This window comes from Bos indicus, chromosome 8 (genome assembly GCF_029378745.1).
Source record: "Bos indicus isolate NIAB-ARS_2022 breed Sahiwal x Tharparkar chromosome 8, NIAB-ARS_B.indTharparkar_mat_pri_1.0, whole genome shotgun sequence".
Classification (NCBI taxonomy): domain Eukaryota; kingdom Metazoa; phylum Chordata; class Mammalia; order Artiodactyla; family Bovidae; genus Bos; species Bos indicus.
The window spans coordinates 7,120,177-7,142,040 of NC_091767.1; the positions used below are offsets into that span (position 1 = coordinate 7,120,177).

The following is a 21,864-nucleotide window of genomic DNA, read 5'->3' on the forward strand; positions in this document are numbered from 1 at the left end:
TTCCTCAGTGATCAATGCAAAGAAACAGAGGAAAGCAACAGAATGGAAAAGACTAGAGAGCTCTTCAAGGAAATTCGAGATACCAAGGGAACATTTCATGCAAAGATGGGCTCGATAAAGGACAGAAGCGCTATGGACCTAACAGAAGCAGAAGATATTAAGAACAGATGGCAAGAATACACAGAAGAACTGTACACAAAAGACTTTAAGATGCAGATAATCAAGATGGTGTGATCACACACCTAGAGCCAGACATCCTGGAATGTGAAGTCAAGTGGGCCTTGGAAAGCATCACTAGGAACAAAGCTAGTGGAGGTGATGGCATTCCAGTTGAGCTATTTCAAATCCTGAAAAATGATGCTGTGAAAGTGTTGCACACAATATGCCAGAAAATTTGGAAAATGCAGCAGTGCCAACAGGACTGGGAGAGGTCAGTTTTCATTCCAGTCCCAAAGAAAGGAAATGCCAAAAAATGCTCAAACCACCGCACAATAGCACTCATCTCACACGCTAGTAAAGTAATGCTCAAAATTCTCCAAGCCAGGCTTCAGCAATACTTGAACCGTGAACTTCCAGATGTTCATGTTGCAGATGTTTTAGAAAAGGCAGAGGAACCAGAGATCAAAATGCCAACATCTGCTGGATCACGGAAAAAGCAAGAGAGTTCCAGAAAAACATCGATTTCTGCTTTCTTGACTATGCCAAAGCCATTGACTGTGTTGGCCACAATAAACTGTGGAAAATTCTTCAAGAGATGGGAATACCAGACCACCTGACCTGCCTCTTGAGAAACCTATATGCAGGTCAGGAAGCAACAGTTAAAACGGAACATGGAACAACAGACTGGTTCCAAATAGGAAAAGGAGTACATCAAGGCTGTATACTGTCACCTGCTTATTTAACTTCTATGCAGAGAACATCATGAGAATCGCTGGGCTGGAAGAAGCACAAGCTGGAATCAAGATTGCTTTGAGAAATATCAATAACCACAGATATGCAGATGACACCACCCTTATGGCAGAAAGTGAAGAGGCACTAAAAAGCCTCTTGATGAAAGTGAAAGAGGAGAGTGAAAAAGTGGGCTCAAAGCTCAACATTTACAAAACAAAGATCATGGCATCTGGTCCCATCATTTCATGGCAAATAGATGGGGAAACAGTGGAGACAGTGTCAGGCTTTATTTTGGGGGGCTCCAAAATCACTGCAGATGGTGACTGCAGCCATGAAATAAAAGACTATTACTCCTTGGAAGGAAAGTTATGACCAACCTAGGTAGCATATTGAAAAGCAGATATATTACTTTGTCAAAAAAGGTCCATCTAGTCAAGGCTATGGTTTTTCCAGTGGTCATGTATGGATGTGAGAGTTGGACTGTGAAGAATGCTAAGCGCCGAAGAGTTGATGCTTTTGAACTGTGGTGTTGGAGACGACTCTTGAGAGTCCCTTGTACTGCAAGGAGATCCAACCAGTCCATTCTAAAGGAGATCAATCCTGGGTGTTCTTTGGAAGGACCGATGCTGAAGCTGAAACTCCAATACTTTGGCCACCTCATGTGAAGAGTTGACTCATTGGAAAAGACCCTGATGCTGGAGGGATTGGGGGCAGGAGGAGAAGGGGACAACAGAGGATGAGATGGCTGGATGGCATCACCGACTCGATGGACATGAGTTTGAGTCAACTCTGGGAGTTGGTGATGACTGGGAGTCCTGGCCTGCTGTGATTCATGGGGTGGCAAAGAGTCAGACACGACTGAGCGACAGAACTGAACTGAACTCATTTCTACTGAGATTTCCAGTAATTATTTGACCAAGGTAATAAACAATATAAAATTATGTTTCCTGGAAACAATCACAAAGAAGTAATTATAATTTGGAGTGATGTTAAAATAATTTATTTGCATCAGCCTGGCTTCCACTGCAAACTAGGAAAACTCCTCCACTACATTAAAAAGGAAGATTTAACACCGGGAATTGGTTGAGTACAAAGTTCACACTAAGGGCTAGAGAAAGAGACTCTAAGCTTGAGTCTGAAAGGACTCTAGACCATAATCATGAAGCTGGGTCCTCTTGAGATACAGAACCAAGAGGCGATACAAATATGAGTGAACCAGAAAAGAAATAATTGGTACTCTTGAGACAAAGACAGTAACGGAATACCTGAACTTTCTTTTATTTTTGAGCTAGGCCTACCTTCAGAGTGAAGTGAAACAGCAGCTCTCCTCAGAACTTGGCCCACCGGTTTCCCACAGGAAGTTACACTCCCTGCTCTCCATTTCATACGTTCCTTGATGATAGAGCTCAGAATTGGTCACCGGAATATGGAGGCTGAGAGGCCCCAAAATCTGTAGTCAGCAAACTGGAAAACCAAAAAGTAAGTGGAAGAGCTGTAGACAGGGGTCACTTCCAGTTGGGAACCCACCTGGCAGTTCCAAGAGGAAGGAAGGTGGCTTCAAAAAGAAATATCAAATATCCCATCTGCCTGTTGGCTCTATCTTTGAGTACTGTTCATTCCTTTTCTAAGTCACTTATAATCTCACTTTGATAGTCTGTTTCCTAGTACCAAATCATAAAGTTCACCAACACCCATTTGCCATATCTCAAGGTAAGAGAGAAAAGCAAGGAGGAAAAAATGATAATGCTGCTTAATTTATAATATATACAAGGATATATAAATTAGATCCTGTGTATGTGTATTCAGATGACAGAAATTCCTTGTCTCCATTTCTTGTTCTCTTTGCCCTCAGCCGATGTCTCTTTTGGCCAGGACCTCTACATGATGGGGTGACTCGCTCAGAACTTTTTAAAAAGCCACTTTCTGCCAGATGAAACAGTAGAATTAACTTCATTGCATGCTTCTCCCTGTGTTACTGAACAATGCAAGTCCAAGTGTCAACACACAGTGAGGCCAAACTATGCTAAAACACTGCAGTTTGGAAGACAGAAAGGTTTATTGCAGGGCCATGTAAACAGATGAGTGGCTCACGCTCTAAGAACCCCCAAATTACTGAAAGCTCTCATCAAAGCCCTTTGAAAAGCAAAAAAGGTGAGGGAGGGATGAGGTTAGTTGTTGCAAATCTCCTGGTTTAGATCCTTTGTTCTTGAGGTCAGGTCATGGTCAGGTGACGATGTTTCTGTAAATCTCTACTAAATGAATGTTGTTCTCCGACTTGACAAGAAAGGGCAAGGTGCCAAGGTACAACTTTTACCCTCCAAAGTCCTGGTCCTGGCTAAGAGGAGACAGAACTCAGTTGGCAGCTCCCTCAGGGCCGGGTCCCCAGGCTCCACCCAGCTGTCATCTCTAAAGAAGCCAGGCGCCCAACCCAGCTGGCTCTCAGGCTCCTCAGGCCACCCAAAGTGGGACACTAGGTCCCACAGACTGCGACCCAGCACACTGCCACTGCTATTAGGTTGCAGAGAGCAGAATGGGAGAGAGGTTCACTGCTGCCCCAAGGCCTGGGCTGAGGCTAGTGGGTGACTTTGGTGAGGGCTCTGAAGCCCTGCAGGACACAGCAGGATTTGAGAATTACCTTGCCTCGGATGTGAAATGAGGGCAACTGTACTGTAGTTTGAACATTCTTTGGCATTGCCCTTCTTTAAGACTGAGCTGAAAACTGACCATTTCCCGTCCTGTGGCCACTGCTGAGTTTTCCTAAGTTGCTGACATATTGAGTGCAGCACTTTAATAGCATCATCTTTCATGATTGTAAATAACTCTGCTGGAATTCTGTTACTACCTCTAGCTTTGGTCTACCCAGGTGGTGCTAGCAGTAAAGAAACCCACCTACCAATTCAGGAGACATAAGAGACAGGGGAAGATCCTCTGGAGGAGGGTATGGCAACCACTCCAATATTCTTGCCTGAAGAATCCATGGACAGAGGGACTTGATGGCTGGCTACAGTCCATAGGGTCACAGAGAGTCAGACCCTAAAGCAACTTAGCGTTCATATACATGCTATGCTATGCCTAGTCACTTCAGTTGTGTCCGACTCTGTGTGACCCCATAGACGGCAGCCCACCAGGCTCCCCCGTCCCTGGGATTCTCCAGGCAACAACACTGGAGTCGGTTGCCATTTCCTTCTCCAATGCATGAAAGTGAAAAGTGAAAGTCAAGTCACTCAGTCGTGTCCAACTCTTAGCAACCCCATGGACTGCAGCCTTCCAGGCTCCTCCGTCCATGGGATTGTCCAGGCAAGAGCACTGGAGTGGGTCGCCAGTGCCTTCTCCAATGGCAGGGCTACAGCTAGAAAAGACCATGTGTGTGTGCTCAGTTGTTTAGTCATGTCTGACTCTTTGTGAGCCCATGTACAGTAGCCCGCCACTGTCCTCTGTCCACAGGATTTTCCAGCAAGAATACTGGCATGGGTTGCCATTTCCCCCTCCAGTGTATCTTCTGACCCTGGGATCGAACCCAAGTCTCCTGCATTGGCAGACGGGTTCTTTACCACTGAGCTTCCTGGGAAGCCCCGTGGGTACTATTAATCCAACTCCAAGGAATTCAAGGCCTTAACAAGCTGTTGTTTATTTTCTGATGCACAAATGATGACTGTTTCCCAAACTCCCTCCTGGCATCAACAGTCTTGCTAATACAAGGGTGGTAAATTAACTGTAAAATGAAGCGGAGAGAAAATAGGAACAACTTATGCCACTACGATGCTAGCATCACCACCCACACTCTACTTTCTTCATCTCGCTCTTCTTTGTAATCTCTTTGTGCCACTTCTTTACTGACAACAGTTCTTGTAATGGATGAGGCACACTTATTTACACATGCGAAATGTCTCTAAGTTATCCTTGACCTTAGAGTGAAAGTCATAGATGGTTACTGAAGCCTCAATCCTTGAACAATGGTTTAAACCAGATCAAACTTATTTCTGGAACTTGAAGCAATTCAACTGTTTCATTATGAGGTTTTGTGCTTAGGAAATAATCTGAGATGCGGGACACAGTATGAATAAAGCACTAAAGTATGAATAAAAAACACTAAACACTTATACTACGGGCAGGGAATACATGGGGTGGGAATAAGGACTATACTCAGGTTTATTCATATTGAGGAGTAATTAGAGGATGATGGACAAGGCAAAGCCAGAATGTGGAAGACCTTTATCCAATTGCCATGGTCTTTAGAACTCAAGGAGCCTTGTTGCTAAGCACTTCAATCTGGAACATAAGGAAGAGATGAAAGGGGAGAGATTTTCATTGTTCTTTGTCATGTGATGTTTCCATTTAAATATTTGTTCACAGACCTTGGTGGCACAAAGTATCACAAAGTCATAACTAGAAAATACCATGGTACCATTAATTCTACCTGTGGTAAGTGTTTCAAGAATTTAACTGTGAAGGGAAAAGTGCTAGAATTTGTGCACAGGTGAATTCAGAAACACACATCCTTACAACCACAACATGATTCCTTGTGAATTTTTCAAAACTAGAGGGGTGTCTATGACCTATATTATGTCCCATTCTGCTCTATTCCACTTGATTAAGAGTTTTAAAATAGTATAAAAATGCATTTTTGCAATTTGGAAAATACTGAATTGGGCTGTAAATGAAAGGAAGGAGGCTGTGATAATTATGATACTGAGATGACTGAATTTGATGAAGCTGTGGAAAAGATGAAAAAAGGAATCTACGAGATAACATGTAGCAGTCTAGGTTGAAGTGTGTGTGCTAGTATACGGTACTGTACCACATTACTAGTGAAAGTGTTATATTCCCTCGTGAGCAATGTCCCTAGAGTCCCTGACCAGGACTATATAATGACTATCGTCCTTTTCTCATCCCATGTATTCCCATACATAGAATGTAGAGATGAAAATTACAAGGATTCTCCTCACAATAGATCCCATTTAAGGATTCCATTTAAGGATCTTCCTTCATTATGGAGCCTTGATATTTTGTTAAATATGCTCCTCTTCCTACAAGAAAAGTACCCTAATACCCCAGGATCTCAGGTTACTTAAATAGTAAAAAAAAAAAAAAAAATACTCAATCTAAAAAGTTAAGTCCCCCACCAACTCGCTGCAACAATAAAGGACAGAGGTATCAAATTCTGCATTAAACATACACAAAATAAAAATTTTGTGGCTTTATGGTTTAAAGTACCATCCTTTCAATTCAATAATAACTACTTGTGGAGATAAAGACAGTAGATCGCTAAGCTGAGGGTCCTAGGTGCTGAAGAGAAAATTTAGAAAACTAGCATGTTAAGAAACAACATTACTATATCCAGGCAGAAAAGAAAATTTAGAAAACTAGCAAGTTAAACAATATCACTATATGCAGGCAAAAAAGCTCAATGTATTAAAAACAAAGTGTTAAAGAAAGTATCAGTTCATTATTTCATCATTTTGACCGAAGTATCAGGCATCTCAGGCTTCCCAGGTGGCTCAGGGGTAAAGAATCCACCTACTAATGCAGGAGATGAAAGAGGATACAGGTTCAATCCCTGTTCAGGAAGATGCCCTGGACTAGACAATGGCAACCCACTCCAGTATTCTTGCCTGGGAAATCCCATGGACAGAGAAGCCTGGTGGGCTACAGTCCACAGAATGGCAAAGAGCTGGACATGACTCAGCACACAGCACACACACCAGGTACCTCGTGCCAATTTTAGCCTGCCTTTTACTCATTAATTACCACAAACATACTCTGTAATTTCCTTCCTGAGCAGTTCTACAGTTTTTGTTAAGAGTGTGAAAGCAAGTGAAAAAATCTGCACTAGTTTGGGTTGAGGATTTTAGTCAACAGTGGTTGAATTGACGGGATCTAAAACAAGACTACAATTCAGTTCAGCTCAGTCGCTCAGTCGTGTCCAACTCCTTGCGACCCCATGAATCCCAGCACGCCAGGCCTCCCTGTTCATCACCATCTCCCAGAGTTCACTCAAACTCATGTCCATTGAGTCGGTGATGCCATCCAGCCATCTCATCCTCTGTCGTCCCCTTCTCCTCATGCCCCCTATCCCTCCCAGCATCAGAGTCTTTTCCAATGAGTCAACTCTTCACATGAGGTGGCCAAAGTACTGGAGTTTCAGCTTTAGCATCATTCCTTCCAAAGAACTCTCAGGGCTACTCTCCTTTAGAATGGACTGGTTGGATCTCCTTGCAGTCCAAGGGACTCTCAAGAGTCTTCTCCAACACCACAGTTCAAAAGCATCAATTCTTTGGCACTCAGCTTTCTTCATATTCCAACTATCTCAACCATACCTGACCACTGGAAAAACCAGAGCCTTGACTAGATGGACCTTTGTTGGCAAAGTAATGTCTCTGCTTTTCAATATGCTATCTAGGTTGGTCATAACTTTTCTTTCAAAGAGTATGTGTCTTTTAATTTCATGGCTGCAGTCACCTTCTGCAGTGATTTTGGAGCCCAAAAAAATCAAGTCTGAAAGGTGTACGTCAAGACTGTATATTGTCACCATGCTTATTTAACTTATATGCAGAGTACATCATGAGAAATGCTGGACTAGAAGAAACACAAGCTGGAATCAGGATTGCCAGGAGAAATATCAATAACCTCAGATATGCAGATGGCATCACCCTTATTGTAGAAAGTGAAGAGGAACTATAAATCCTCTTGATGAAAGTGAAAGAGGAGAGTGAAAAAGTGGGCTTAAAGCTCAACATTCAGAAAACGAAGTTCATGGCATCTGGTCCCTTCAATTCATGGGAAATAGATAAGGAAACAGTGGAAACAGTGTCAGACTTTATTTTTGGGGGCTCCAAAATCACTGCAGATGGTGACTGCAGCCATGAAATTAAAAGACGCTTACTCCTTGGAAGAAAAGTTATGACCAACCTAGATAGCATATTGAATATCAGAGACTACAGTAGTAAAACGTAAAATAAAGGGCACTGAAAAGGGGAGATATGATGAAAAGTTATCTTCATCATTTATAAATCTGAGGGGTGAATTTTTATTAGGAGTAAGGTTGTGGTTAACAGTTTCATAATGTGTAGAAGTTAGAGCAGTCAAGGTGATATTAAGATACAGACCATGTCCTTAAGTCAATGTCTAAACATTTTTGAAAATGAGCTATGAAATTAAGCTAGACATGCACTCACTTGGTACCAAGAAGATAAATCAAAATATTGGTGGATAATACATTAGTAAATCAGATGCCCAGTTCTTTGAGGCTTATGTAGGACTGATTTGAGAACTGGTTTAAGAGTAAGAATGTATTGTAAATGGTAGCTTAATGAGGGGCTTTCCTGGTGGTTCAGACAGTAAAGAATTTGCCTGCAATGCGGGAGACCTGGGTTCAATCCCTGGGTTCGAAAGATCCCCTGAAGGGAGAGCCTGGCAACCGACTCCAGTATTCTTGTCTGGAGAATTCCATGGACAGAGGGCCAGGTGGGCTACAGTCCATGGGGTCACAAAGAGTCAGACACAACTAAACGACCAAGCACAGCACAGCTTAGTGAGATGGCTAGCTGTTTAGAGGTCTGGAAGTATGTTTGATCATCAAAGGACATTACTAACAAATGTCTAGTCTGTATGGCACATGTATTTCCATTTCTGAGAATGGAAATCTTCTCTGCTGGGCTACACATTGTCACCTTATCCTTTTGATTTAAAGGGTTAGCAGAATTTACTAGGAATAAGAGGCTTTCTGTGAAGAAGTGTGAGCTCACAGGACGTTGTTTCTTCTTTTTATGAAATGAAAATTCCATAAATGACATGAGAATGATTCAAGAGGAATAAAGCAAGCATTTTAAATATACAGTATTGAAAGCACTTTTAAAAATCCCAAATGTGCTGTTTCCCCTAAAACCTCTGTTCAAATTAGAGCTCTAGACCGGTTAATAATCTTGATCTGTGTGTTCATTTATGTTTTCTAAGTGTATACCATTATGTATGAACATTACATGTTTTTTAAATGCTTTGGTCAAAGAAGAAGGCAGAACATCAGTATTGCCAGCCAGGCATGTTGTCATATTTCATGCTAACAAATATATGATAACACATTTGTATGATGGAGATAACTGTAGATGGTATTTTCATATGGCATATGTATTATCTGTTTTTATTATGAAGTAATACATTGTGAGGTTGCACTCGGGAACTGATTACCTTAAAGTCCGATAATGTGGAGACTTTGATGTCTTTGCCACTCTAAGACAATATTTCCTTACTCCAAGCTTTCCTCCTTCAAGGAGCCACTGATTTCCTTTTTACTTCTGAAGGTTATTTTGCACTCAGTACATTACAATTTTCAACTGATACCCTCCCAGCTACCCTGATTTCCTTCCATTTTATAAGGGTACAGGTTTTTAAATGCTGTTCTTCTTAACAGTATGATAGAATGTAAATACATTTGAGTAACATCCATCAACAACCCAACATATTCCCCCTCCCACGGCCACCTGGGTCTACCAGTCATTGCATTAGGTAGCATTACAGTAGATCCTCAAAGCTGTGAAAGCTAGCAGTGCTGGACGCCTGCAATTTCATAGATTTAGATGAAGAGAAATGCAGAGGACGTAGGACAAATAATGACTTGTTACATGGAAATACATCATATGGACAATGAGAAAATATAATATCTGCGAATAATATATCTCTCCTGAGTATTATGATTAAAGAATTCTCACTTGTAAGTAAAAGGAGGACCTATAGTTTATTATCATAACATCCAAATGTGTAACACAAGACTCCTTTATCAGAAGATGATATTCATTCACCTTTCCAGTAAGACTCTTTTGTGTTATATATTGTGGAAATGTTTGCACATATTAATAGACATAAAGAACTGTATCACAAATCACTATGTGCCCTTCCTCTAGATTCAACAAGTGTCATCGTAGGCCAGTCACCATTCGTGTGTACTCACACAGTCTCACTCTGCCTCACCATTACTTAAGAGCCCGTCAGACATGTCTTAAGCCAAACTCTCATTCATCCTAACCTGTACCCTTCCTTTTTCCTCTATCTTGGTTTGCTCATCACTCCCACCCAGTCCCTGTTCTACTTATTTGTTTTTCTTTTAGTGCTGCTGCTTTGACTGCATGACTTTGCCAGACAACAAACTAAAGGTTAACATTGAATACATCAGCTCAGACGGAGGAGACTGAACACTGATGTATGCTGTCCTGCCCTCTTTTTCCACCAATGGCTAGATATGATGTCTCCGCGATAGGTGTTGGTGAGTTCCTGGTGTATATGAAGGTTACTCTCCTGCTTGTCTGGCTGAAAGTATTCCTCTTCCTTCCTGGATGGCCCCAGCTTGGGCACGCCCAAAGACTTGGCCCCCCAGAAGTGGTGATTCCCTGGAGAGTAACACCCACTGGCAGAGGCATGAAGCTTCAAGGCTGGTTCTCTTACAAACTGCATTTTGGGGGCCAGAGACATGTTGTTCATATAAAGGTCAAGAAGAATTTTTTGTCCAAAAACTTCCCGGTGTTCACCTACGCAGACAAGGGTGTTCTCCTGCAAGACCAACCTTTTGTCCAGGATGACTGTTATTACCGTGGTTATGTGGAGGGGGACCCAGACTCTCTGGTTTCCCTCAGTAACTGCTTCGGCGGCTTTCAAGGAATGTTACAGACAAATTACATTGTTTATGAAATTGAACCCAAAAGGTTTTCTACTGCATTTGAGCATCTAATATATAAGCTAGACAATAAGGACACAAATTTTTCATACTTTCGATGTGGGTTAACAGATGAGAAAATAGCAGGACAATTGAAGATTCAAGAAAGCATTAATTCCACTTTGATGCAAAGTGCCTATACAGGCTGGTGGACCCACCACTATTTTCTTGAAGTGGCAGTGGTCATAGATTACAGTCGATATCTTCATCATCAAAGTAATGCTTCGCTTGTGGAGAAAGAAGTGTTCCTTGTTTTAAATGGAGTAAGTGACCTTATGAAACCACTGGATCTTGAGGTATTTTTCAAGGGAATGGAGATATGGACTCAAAAAAGCCTTATTGCAATAGGAGGTGCTGGAAAGACCTTGGACAACTTTTGCAAATGGAAGCAAAAGGGCTTCGATAAACGTGTGCCCCACGATGTGGTACATATTTTTGTAAAAAAGAATTATGGTGAAACTCTTGGCTTAGCCTTTGTTGGGACAGTGTGTCAACGTCAATTTAGTTGTGGAATTGAGACTTTCCACGATCAACGAATTTTTATTTTATCATATATTGTGACTCATGAGATGGGTCATAATTTGGGTATGGATCATGATAATCCCAAAATATGTAAATGTGGAGCATCAGAGTGCATATTGTTTCCATCTGTAGCATTAACAACTAAATTCAGCAACTGCAGCTATGCTGATTATTGCAACCTTGGTCATAGAAGACGCTGTTTGTACACTTCACCAAATCCACATACAGTTATCAGGGAGACACGCTGTGGAAACAGGGTGGTTGAAGAAGGAGAAGAGTGTGACTGTGGATCCTTAGAGACGTGTAACACTGATCCCTGTTGTCAGTTAAACTGCACTATGACAGCTGGTATCAACTGTGCTTTTGGGCTTTGTTGCCATAACTGCATGTTCAGCCAATCAGGCACCGTGTGTAGGAAAGTAGCAAATGAATGTGATCTTCCAGAGTGGTGCAATGGGACATCCAGTCAGTGTCCAGATGATGTGTACGTGCAGGATGGGGCCTCCTGCACAGGCGGTGGTTACTGCTATGGAAAGAGATGCAATGAGCGCAATGAACACTGTAGGCAAATCTTTGGCAAAGAGGCCAAGGATGCAGACATGAGTTGCTACACGGCAGTAAATACCCGAGGTGACCGTTTTGGTAACTGTGGTATCACAGAAACCTCATACATAAGATGCAGCATGGCAGACAGCCTGTGTGGGAGGATTCAGTGTGAGAACGTCAAAGAAATTCCTCTAATGAGTGATCATACTACTCTGCATTGGACTAAATTCAATGATAACACTTGCTGGGGTACAGACTACCACCTCGGGATAAGAATAGCTGATATTGGTGCAGTGAAAGATGGTACAAAGTGTGGTCCCGAAAACATCTGCATCAGAAGGAGGTGTGTCTCTTATTCCACTGTTCCACGTAACTGCTCACCTCAGCTCTGCTCTTTGAGGGGAGTCTGCAACAACAGACAGCACTGCCACTGCAACTACGGGTGGGGCCCTCCCGTCTGCCAGGAAAAAGGCAGAGGAGGCAGTGTGGACAGTGGCCCAGCCCCTGAGCCCCAAACAGAAGAAAGGGTGGAAAAGAGGAACCTGCTAACATATTTCCTGATTCCTCTTTTGTTTCTAATACCATGTCTGTTGCTTTTGCTTTTGCTGTTCATGAGACCAAAAAAGAAAGATGAAAAAGAAGAGGCTGTTCCACCAACAGCCTCTGTTCCACCAAAATCTGAGAAAACTACCCAAAACCTACCTAAAAACTAGACATGTTACGGCTTCACTTAGGATGTAAGCACAGAATATTCTAACTTTACCTAAGGAAGAAACACAGAATGTGCCTACTGAAAAAACAACAAACAAGGAAAAACCAATAGCTCCTATTTCAAGAGACTGCCAAAGCCTAGTGATCTTTCCCAAGGATTAGATTGTAATCTCCTGGAAGTAACAATGTTATAACATGTGTCCTAGATCATTGGCAGAAAATTCCAACTTTTTCTAATCATTTGGGACCATAAACAACCAGTAAACAAAATTTACTAATCCCTAGCCTATTTCTACTTTCCATTATTTTAAGCGATTTTAAGTGGTCAATTTTTATGGAATTATTCTCTGTGTGTGTCTGGAGCAGAGACAGTCTGTGGATGGTGTTCGTGTGTGTGTCTGATTTACTGTCCCTCTATCCCACATGCCCTTCCTCCTTGTACTCTGGCCTTGTCACACAAGGACTGGTAACCTACAGATTACATGTCTTATATGCCAATCCTCTCCTGTTCCTTTCTGCCAATGGCAGGAACTAGAGAAAGAGTTGAAACCCGGGGAAAATTTGATTTGTGTTCATGTCAGAATTGTCTCATTAACAGCTTTCGCCTTAGCAGCAACCATAATTTCTGCTATATACATATTTGGTTACACTCAGAACCAACAAGACTATAAGTCTCAGCCATACTGGCACTGCTACCAAGCATTGTAGCCTCCCAGTTTTGAGTCCCAGGTCTAAATGTTCTCCAAATCCCTGAGTTTCCCATACCAGGTGGGCTAACCCTTTCCTCGGGGATCACATACTAGAGCCACAGGACCTACTGCAAAGATTCCAAGAACACTACCTCTTCCCTTTGATTTTAAGGGGGCATTTAATTTTATGTTTAATTTTGGCTATTCTACTTCAGTTTAAGATTCTCCATTTGGTCTGAAATACTCAGTTTTATTCTATGCCTTCACTGATATTCAGGGTGGCCTTTTCTCCAGCTAGTATTGGTCAAAATGTGCTTGACTCCCAGTAGCCAATGAGAGTTTTGCCCTTTTGTAATAAATTTCCCTGTGGCCTGGAAGTGTTTCAAGTCTGCCCATACCATACTCTCCTTGTTCTAAGTGGGTAGTTACTCCTTAGCACATGTGCATAGCCTTCTAGACACACGCTGACGACTCGGGTCCCAGGAGGAATTTTCTTAGCTGTGCCCTTCTTTGGTCCCGTTGTTACACTGCTGGGGAACTGCCATTATGTTTGTTGCTATTAGATTCATAAAGCTGGCAGTCCACTTGCAAATGCTGGACACCAAAACCTTCACTATTTGAAACAATGAAAGAAAGCTGCCAGTGTCAGTTGCTCAGTCATGTCTGACTCTTTGGGACTCCATGGACTGTAGCCTGCCACACTACTCTGTCCATGGGGTTTCCCAGGCAAGAATACTGGAGTGGGTAGCCATTTACCTCAGGGGATCTTCCTGACCCAGGAATCAAACCTGGATTTCCTGCATTGCAGGCAGATTCTTTACCCTCTGAGCCACCATAGCAGATATTTAAACATATGAAAAAATTATTAAGAAACTTACGTGGGATGTGTCATTTTAAGTAAAACTATAAATGAATAGTATCAATTTATAAAAAGTAAACATCTGATTAACATGACGAAATTCATAACAAATGGATTGTTTTCCCTACATTTTACCCACAGACAGCAGTCCTCAAAGGTAAGCTGCTGAGTATTAAACCTTAAGGAACAGACCTCAGTTATTCACAAGCAGAAATTACTTTACAGGATAAAACTAAAGGATAAAGTATTTAACTAATATTATGCATCCAGTAAAACTCTGGACAAAAACAATACAAGAAAGAAATACCGACTTCATGTACAGAGATCGAACAAAAATCACAAATAACAAGTATATCAAATTCAGCAAAAATGAGGAAATAACATCTTCAGCAGAAGGAAGAAAATAACATTTTCACAAAGTAGGATTTATTTATTTAAAGGCAAGCATAGTTTATATAACTTCTTACTGGATATTAAAAACATAAAACATATGCTCATCGCAGCACATACAGAAAAAGCCTTAAATAACATTTAAACTCTTTTGACAATGAAAAGTACTTCATAGCCAGGTAGGAATAAAAGCAAGCTTTCCTAACCTAGTAATAAATATCATTGAAAATTAATCATTGAACATTCTTTAAAATGAAGTTCCCAGTGAAACTGGGAATAAATCAGTGTTCTTCTTTGTCACCACTTACATTAACTTTTACATTCTTATTGAGTATAGTTGATTTACAATCTATTAGTTTCAGCTGCACAGCAAAGTGAATCTCACTATTTATATTAACTTTTTATCTCAGGACCCAGAACAATTAGATTGAGAATCAAAAACTATGGAACTGAAAAATAAACATAAAAACTGCCATTAAATGTAGCTTACAGGAATTTCTACATATAAAATCCTACTATAAAAATTCTAAAAGCTAAGAAGAAAGTTTACAAAGTACAAAATATTTTAAACAATAAGTAAAGGATTCTTACAAGTCAATACAAATAACAATTGTCATATATATTAAAAATCAGTGAGTAGAGAAATGAACAATGTGGTAAAATGTAAACCTTTACTGGAAACATAGGAGATGTATACATTTTCTGATAAGTTGAAATAATTTCATCATTTTTAAAGGAATTATTCCTACTGAGTTGAACGAATCTATGAAGACCTACAAGACCTTTTAGAACTAACACCCAAAAAAGATGTCCTTCTCATTATACGGGACTGGAATGCAAAAGTAGGAAGTCAAGAAACACTGGGAGTACCAGGCAAATTTGGCCCTGGAGTACGGAATGAAGCAAGGCAAAGGCTCATAGAGTTTTGCCAAGAGAATGCACTGGTCATAGCAAACACACTCTTCCAACAACACAGGAGAAGACTCTACACATGGGCATCACCAGATGATCAACACCGAAATCACATTGACTATATTCTTTGCAGCGAAAGATGCCGAATCTCTATACAGTCAGCAAAAACAAGACCGGGAACTGCCTGTGGCTCAGATCATGAACTCCTTATTGCCAAATTCAGACTTAAATTCAAGAAAGTAGGGAAAGCCACTAGACCATTGAGGTATGACCTAAATCAAATCCCTTATGATTATACAGTGGAAGTGAGAAATAGTTTTAAGGGACTAGATCTGATAGACAGAGTGCCTAATGAACGACGGATGGAGGTTCGTGATTGTACGGGAGAGAGATCAAGACAATCCCCATGGAAAAGAAATGCAAAAAAGCAAAATGACTGTCTGAGGACGCCTTACAAATAGCTGTGAAAAGAAGAGAAGTGAAAAGCAAAGGAGCAAAGGAAAGACATAAGCATCTGAATGCAGAGTTCCAAAGAATAGCAAGGAGACATAAGAAAGCCTTCCTCAGTGATCAATGCAAAGAAACAGAGGAAAGCAACAGAATGGAAAAGACTAGAGAGCTCTTCAAGGAAATTCGAGATACCAAGGGAACATTTTATGCAAAGATGGGCTCGATAAAGGACAGAAGCGCTATGGACCTAACAGAAGCAGAAGATATTAAGAAGAGGTGGCAAGAATACACAGAAGAACTGTACAAAAAAGACTTTAAGATGCAGATAATCAAGATGGTGTGATCACTCACCTAGAGCCAGACATCCTGGAATGTGAAGTCAAGTGGGCCTTGGAAAGCATCACTAGGAACAAAGCTAGTGGAGGTGATGGCATTCCAGTTGAGCTATTTCAAATCCTGAAAAATGATGCTGTGAAAGTGTTGCACACAATATGCCAGCAAATTTGGAAAATGCAGCAGTGCCAACAGGACGGGGAAAGGTCAGTTTTCATTCCAGTCCCAAAGAAAGGAAATGCCAAAGAATGCTCAAACCACCGCACAATAGCACTCATCTCACACGCTAGTAAAGTAATGCTCAAAATTCTCCAAGCCAGGCTTCAGCAATACTTGAACCGTGAACTTCCAGATGTTCATGTTGCAGATGTTTTAGAAAAGGCAGAGGAACCAGAGATCAAATTGCCAACATCTGCTGGATCATGGAAAAAGCAAAAGAGTTCCAGAAAAACATCGATTTCTGCTTTTTTGACTATTTCAAAGCCTTTGATGGTGTGGACCACAATAAACTGTGGAAAATTCTTCAAGAGATGGGAATACCAGACCACCTGACCTGCCTCTTGAGAAACCTATATGCAGGTCAGGAAGTAACAGTTAGGACTGGACATGAAACAACAAACTGGTTCCAAATAGGAAAAGGAGTACATCAAGGCTGTATACTGTCACCTGCTTATTTAAATTCTATGCAGAGAACATCATGAGAATCGCTGGGCTGGAAGAAGCACAAGCTGGAATCAAGATTGCTTGAGAAATATCAATAACCTCAGATATGCAGATGACACCACCCTTATGGCAGAAAGTGAAGAGGCACTAAAAAGCCTCTTGATGAAAGTGAAAGAGGAGAGTGAAAAAGTGGGTTCAAAGCTCAACATTCAGAAAACGAAGATCATGGCATCTGGTCCCATCACTTCATGGCAAATAGATGGGGAAACAGTGGAGACAGTGTCAGGCTTTATTTTGGGGGGCTCCAAACCACTGCGGATGTTGACTGCAGCCATGAAATTAAAAGACGCTTACTCCTTGGAAGGAAAGTTATGACCAACCTAGATAGCATATTGAAAAGCAGAGACATTACTTTGCCAACAATGGTCCATCTAGTCAAGGCTATGGTTTTTCCAATGGTCATGTATGGATGTGAGAGTTGGACTGTGAAGAATGCTAAGCGCCGAAGAGTTGATGCTTTTGAACTGTGGTGTTGGAGAAGACTCTTGAGAGTCCCTTGGACTGCAAGGAGATCCAACCAGTCCGATCTGAAGGAGATCAGTCCTGGGTGTTCTTTGGAAGGACTGATGCTGAAGCTGAACCTCCAATACTTTGGCCACCTCATGCGAAGTGTTGACTCATTGAAAAAGACCCTGATGCTCAGAGGGATTGGAGGCAGGAGGAGAAGGGGACAACAGAGGATGAGATGGCTGGATGGCATCACCGACTCGATGGACATGAGTTTGAGTCAACTCTGGGAGTTGGTCATGGCTGAAAGTCCTGGCCTGCTATGATTCATGGGGTCACAAACAGTCAGACATGACTGAGCAACGGAACTGAACTGAACTCATTCCTACTGAGATTTCCAGTAATTATTTGAGCAGGGTAATAAAAAACATAAAATTATGTTTCCTGGAAACAATCACAAAGAAGTAATTATAATTTGGAGTGATGTTAAAATAATTTATTTGCATCAGCCTGGCTTCCACTGCAAACTAGGAAAACTCCTCCACTACATTCAAAAGGAAGATTTAACACCGGGAATTGGTTGAGTACAAAGTTCATACTAAGGGCTAGAGAAAGAAACTCTAAGCTTGAGTCTGAAAGGACTCTAGACCATAATCATAAAGCTGGGTCCTCCTGAGACACAGAACCAAGAGGTGATACAAATATGAGTGAACCAGAAAAGAAATGAATGGTACTCTTGAGACAGAGACAAATACTGGAATACCTGAACTTTTTTTTATTTTTGAGCTAGGCCTACCTTCAGAGTGAAGTGAAACAGCAGCTCTCCTCAGAACTTGGCCCACCGGTTTCCCTCAGGTAGTTACACTTCCTGCTCTCCATTTCACGCGTTCCTTGATGACAGAGCTCAGAATTGGTCACCGGAGTATGGAGATGAGAGGCCCCAAAATCTGTAGTCAGCAAACTGGAAAACCAAAAAGTAAGTGGAAGAGCTGTAGACAGGGGTCACTTCCAGTTGGGAACCCATCTGGCAGTTCCACCAGGAAGGAAGGTGGCTTCAAAAAGAAATATCAAATATCCCATCTGCCTGTTGGCTCTATCTTTGAGTACTGTTCATTCCTTTATTTTATTTTATTTTATTTTTAAACTTTACAAATTGTATTAGTTTTGCCAAATATCAAAATGAATCCGCCACAGGTATACAGGTGTTCCCCATCCTGAACCCTCCTCCCTCCTCCCTCCCCATACCATCCCTCTGAGTCGTCCCAGTGCACTAGCCCCAAGCATCCAGTATTATGTTTCGAACCTGGACTGGCAACTCGTTTCTTACATGATATTATACATGTTTCAATGCCATTCTCCCAAATCTTCCCACCCTCTTCCTCTGCAACAGAGTCCATAAGACTGTTCTATACATCAGTGTCTCTTTTGCTGTCTCGTACACAGGGTTATTGTTAGCATCTTTCTAAATTCCATATATATGCGTTAGTATACTGTATTGGTGTTTTTCTTTCTGGCTTACTTCCCTCTGTATAATAGGCTCCAGTTTCATCCACCTCATTAGAACTGATTCAAATGAATTCTTTTTAATGGCTGAGTAATACTCCATTGTGTATATGTACCACAGCTTTCTTATCCATTCATCTGCTGATGGACATCTAGGTTGCTTCCATGTCCTGGCTATTATAAACAGTGCTGCGATGAACATTGGGGTACACGTGTCTCTTTCCCTCTGGTTTCCTCAGTGTGTATGCACAGCAGTGGGATTGCTGGATCATAAGGCAGTTCTATTTCCAGTTTTTTAAGGAATCTCCACACTGTTCTCCATACTGGCTGTACTAGTTTGCATTCCCACCAACAGTGTAAGAGGGTTCCCTTTTCTCCACACCTTCTCCAGCATTTATTGCTTGTAGACTTTTGGATCGCAGCCATTCTGACTGGCGTGAAATGGTACCTCATAGTGGTTTTGATTTGCATTTCTCTGATAATGAGTGATGTTGAGCATCATTTCATGTGTTTGTTAGCCATCTGTATGTCTTCTTTGGAGAAATGTCTATTTAGTTCTTTGGCCCATTTTTTGATTGGGTCATTTATTTTTCTGGAGTTGAGCTGTAGCAGTTGCTTGTATATTTTTGAGATTAGTTGTTTGTCAGTTGCTTCATTTGCTATTATTTTCTCCCATTCTGAAGGCTGTCTTTTCACCTTGCTAATAGTTTCCTTTGATGTGCAGAAGCTTTTAAATTTAATTAGGTCCCATTTGTTTATTTTTGCTTTTATTTCCAATATTCTGGGAGGTGGGTCATAGAGGATCCTGCTGTGATGTATGTCAGAGAGTGTTTTGCCTATGTTCTCCTCTAGGAGTTTTATAGTTTCTGGTCTTACGTTGAGATCTTTAATCCATTTTGAGTTTATTTTTGTGTATGGTGTTAGAAAATGTTCTAGTTTCATTCTTCTACGAGTGGTTGACCAGATTTCCCAGCACCACTTGTTAAAGAGATTGTCTTTAATTCATTGTATATTCTTGCCTCCTTTGTCAAAGATAAGGTGTCCATATGTGCATGGATTTATCTCTGGGCTTTCTATTTTGTTCCATTGATCTATATTTCTGTCTTTGTGCCAGTACCATACTGTCTTGATAACTGTGGCTTTGTAGTAGAGCCTGAAGTCAGGTAGGTTGATTCCTCCAGTTCCATTCTTCTTTCTCAAGATAGCTTTGGCTATTCGAGGTTTTTTGTATTTCCATACAAATTGTGAAATTATTTGTTCTAGCTCTGTGAAGAATACCGTTGGTAGCTTGATAGGGATTGCATTGAATCTATAAATTGCTTTGGGTAGTATACTCATTTTCACTATATTGATTCTTCCAATCCATGAACATGGTATATTTCTCCATCTATTAGTGTCCTCTTTGATTTCTTTCACCAGTGTTTTATAGTTTTCTATATATAGGTCTTTAGTTTCTCTAGGTAGATATATTCCTAAGTATTTTATTCTTTCCATTGCAATGGTGAATGGAATTGTTTCCTTAATTTCTCTTTCTGTTTTCTCATTATTAGTGTATAGGAATGCAAGGGATTTCTATGTGTTGATTTTATATCCTGCAACTTTAGTATAATCATTAATTAGTTCCAGTAATTTTCTGGTGGAGTCTTTCGGGTTTTCTATGTAGAGGATCATGTCATCTGCAAATAGTGAGAGTTTTACTTCTTCTTTTCCAATTTGGATTCCTTTTATTTCTTTTTCTGCTCTGATTGCTGTGGCCAAAACTTCCAAAACTATGTTGAATAGTAATGGTGAAAGTGGGCACCCTTGTCTTGTTCCTGACTTTAGAGGGAATGCTTTCAATTTTTCACCATTGAGGATAATGTTTGCTGTGGGTTTGTCATATATAGCTTTTATTATGTTGAGGTATGTTCCTTCTATTCCTGCTTTCTGGAGAGTTTTGATCAAAAATGGATGTTGAATTTTGTCAAAGGCTTTCTCTGCATCTATTGAGATAATCATATGGTTTTTATTTTTCAATTTGTTAATGTGGTGTATTACATTGATTGATTTGCGGATATTGAAGAATCCTTGCATCCCTGGGATAAAGCCCAGGTCATGATGTATGATCTTTTTAATGTGTTGTTGGATTCTGATTGCTAGAATTTTGTTAAGGATTTTTGTATCTATGTTCATCAGTGATATTGGCCTGTAGTTTTCTTTTTTTGTGGGATCTTTGTCAGGTTTTGGTATTAGGGTGATGGTGGCCTCATAGAATGAGTTTGGAAGTTTACCTTCCTCTGCAATTTTCTGGAAGAGTTTGAGCAGGATAGGTGTTAGCTCTTCTCTAAATTTTTGGTAGAATTCAGCTGTGAAGCCGTCTGGACCTGGGCTTTTGTTTGCTGGAAGATTTTTGATTACAGTTTCAATTTCCATGCTTGTGATGGGTCTGTTAAGATTTTCTATTTCTTCCTGGTCCAGTTTTGGAAAGTCGTACTTTTCTAAGAATTTGTCCATTTCTTCCACGTTGTCCATTTTATTGGCATATAATTTCTGATAGTAGTCTCTTATGATCCTTTGTATTTCTGTGTTGTCTGTTGTGATCTCTCCATTTTCGTTTCTAATTTTATTGATTTGATTTTTCTCCCTTTGTTTCTTGATAAGTCTGGCTAATGGTTTGTCAATTTTATTTATCCTTTCAAAGAACCAGCTTTTGGCTTTGTTGATTTTTGCTATGGTCTCTTTTGTTTCTTTTGCATTTATTTCTGCCCTAATTTTTAAGATTTCTTTCCTTCTACTAACCCTGGGGTTCTTCATTTCTTCCTTTTCTAGTTGCTTTAGGTGTAGAGTTAGGTTATTTATTTAACTTTTTTCTTGTTTCTTGAGGTATGCCTGTATTGCTATGAACTTTCCCCTTAGGACTGCTTTTACAGTGTCCCACAGGTTTTGGGTTGTTGTGTTTTCATTTTCATTCATTTCTATGCAAATTTTTATTTCTTTTTTGATTTCTTCTGTGATTTGTTGGTTATTCAGCAGCATGTTGTTCAGCCTCCATATGTTGGAATTTTTAATCGTTTTTCTCCTGTAATTGAGATCTAATCTTACTGCATTGTGGTCAGAAAAGATGCTTGGAATAATTTCTATTTTTTTTAATTTACCAAGGCTAGATTTATGGCCCAGGATGTGATCTATTCTGGAGAAGGTTCCAT

At 40.6% G+C, this 21,864-nt stretch overlaps 1 long non-coding RNA gene across 1 annotated transcript in view; it reads right to left on the reverse strand.

Moving 5' to 3' along the window:
- The window catches only part of LOC139184499 (uncharacterized), a 46,257-nt gene that overhangs the window by 2,725 nt on the left and 21,668 nt on the right, over positions 1–21,864 (reverse strand). The window contains exons 3-4 of the long non-coding RNA XR_011567989.1: positions 17,973–18,137; positions 2,190–2,355 (exon numbers count right to left, since the gene is read on the reverse strand). This is a non-coding gene — a long non-coding RNA (uncharacterized lncRNA). The remainder of the gene's footprint in view (positions 1–2,189; positions 2,356–17,972; positions 18,138–21,864) is intronic.